This window comes from Cucurbita pepo, chromosome LG09 (genome assembly GCF_002806865.2).
Source record: "Cucurbita pepo subsp. pepo cultivar mu-cu-16 chromosome LG09, ASM280686v2, whole genome shotgun sequence".
NCBI classification, from domain to species: Eukaryota; Viridiplantae; Streptophyta; class Magnoliopsida; order Cucurbitales; family Cucurbitaceae; genus Cucurbita; species Cucurbita pepo.
Genome location: NC_036646.1, coordinates 5927818 through 5929643, shown reverse-complemented (window position 1 = coordinate 5929643; position 1826 = coordinate 5927818). Strand labels below are relative to the sequence as shown.

Sequence of the window (1826 nt, the reverse complement as noted above, 5' to 3'; positions counted from 1 at the left end):
ATGAAAACTTTATGAGTAAGGTTTAACTAAATTAACTTAACTGAACTTATATAAACATAAATTTATTTTATTTTTATTTAATTGCATAATTTTTTTTTTATTTTTTATTCTCCAAAACTCTTTAAAATAATTTGTAACGGTTGCTAAATAGTAGCAGGCGAGGGCAACCCAATGTAACTCGTGGTCATATCTTTTTGGTCATGTCTTCTTTGAAGAGTCACCTTTGAAGAGTCACCTTTGAAGAGTCACCTTCTGTCGAGTTCGTTTGCTCCATTTTTAATCAACAAAGATATCATAAGAACACATGGTGGCAACCCAATGTAACTCGTGGTAATGTCTTCAAGAGCCACCTTTGTCGAGTTCCTACCATGGTCAGTCTCGTCTGCTCCATTTTGAGTCAACAAAAATATCATAGGAACGCATAGTAGCGATCCAATGTATTGTGATAATTCACGACCTTCAATGTACTAAATTGACATGATAACCAACTATACCACAAAATCAAATTTTTATTCTATATATTATGAGTCATTCTCGTACTGTATTTGGTTGAGATTGACTCATTTAATGAATAAATTACTTAACCATGTTGATGTTGACTACAGTGGAAGTCGAACCCACAACCTTCTGATCCAAAGTCAGACGCGCTAATCTACTGCGCTATGCAGTCAGTTTTAAAAGTGTACCGACATAAGTTATTTCGAATTCGTTCTCACTTGTGTCAAACGGGTCAAAAATATAATGATAAGTCATTTATGTCAAGCGGTAGGTATCAGGTAGGACTGCGGGTCGTCATTTATGTCAAGCGGTAGGTATCAGGTTGGACTGCGGGTCGTTGGATTGCTTCTCGAGCATGCAGGTCAGATGTGGTTTAGGTCGTCGATTTGGGTTAGTTGCAGCTCCGCATGTCAGCGCTTAGAGTAAGCCAAGCTTTTCCACTACTTGCCTAACTCATGTCCCTCCAATTGCTAGACGCGTTTCTCCTCTTTCTAGTCCCCGTGTGTTCATTGCCAATTGTCTGAAACCCATTTTTTTTAGATTCCGGTCAAAATGGCATATCAACCTTTATTATTATTTTTTTTTTATATCTTCCAATTTGTAACTGAGTTTCCTCCCAAAACATGCAAGAATCCTCACCTAAAGTACCGTAGATGAGTATTATTTCCTAAACTATTAAAAAAAAATGCATGGATCTACGGCAAAATCTTGAAGCAAAAGAGGTCACGAACTTACCTCGCGTTCTTGCCTATTTCTTGACGAAAACGAATGATCCAAAAACAAAAACATTAACTCTTAGATCAACAATGCTTCGATGTTTGGATTTGAGCATTGTACCCTCCTTTCTCTTCTTCTTTTTCTTTAAAACTTTAACTCTTCGCCTTTTCTCTCATTTTTTTTCTTTTCTTTTCATTTACTTGCAATCCCCTCGAGATGGTGTGTGGGGAAAAATTACATTTTTATCTTCAGTTGACTTTGATCGGAATTTTCCATTAAATCACCATTTTTTAAAATTTTCCTAAGCTCCTTAAGGTGTCTCGAACATTTTTACTTCTACACCCATTTGAAAATCTCGCTCTAAGGCTTCCAATAAAATCTAGGTATCCATAAAAGTTAGGAGGAAGCTTGTCATAAAGAAGGGTGAGTTTGTACCTATTGGGATCGAAGTGTTACAACTTTCCCCTCCTTAGGAACTTTTGTCAACAAAAGTTGGCTATTCCTGAACAAGTTCGGGGTAAGACATCCTAACGTCATTCTCACATTCCTAAGTAGCTTCACTATCCAAGTGGTTTCCCCACAAGACTTTGACAAGGGGAATCTCCTTGTTT

General features: G+C 37.0%; 1 non-coding gene across 1 annotated transcript; it reads right to left on the bottom strand.

The window, feature by feature from the left end:
- Positions 1 to 596: 596 nt before the first annotated feature.
- On the bottom strand, positions 597 to 670 carry TRNAQ-UUG. The gene has a single exon. It is a non-coding gene; the product is annotated as a tRNA-Gln (tRNA).
- Positions 671 to 1826: the final 1156 nt, after the last annotated feature.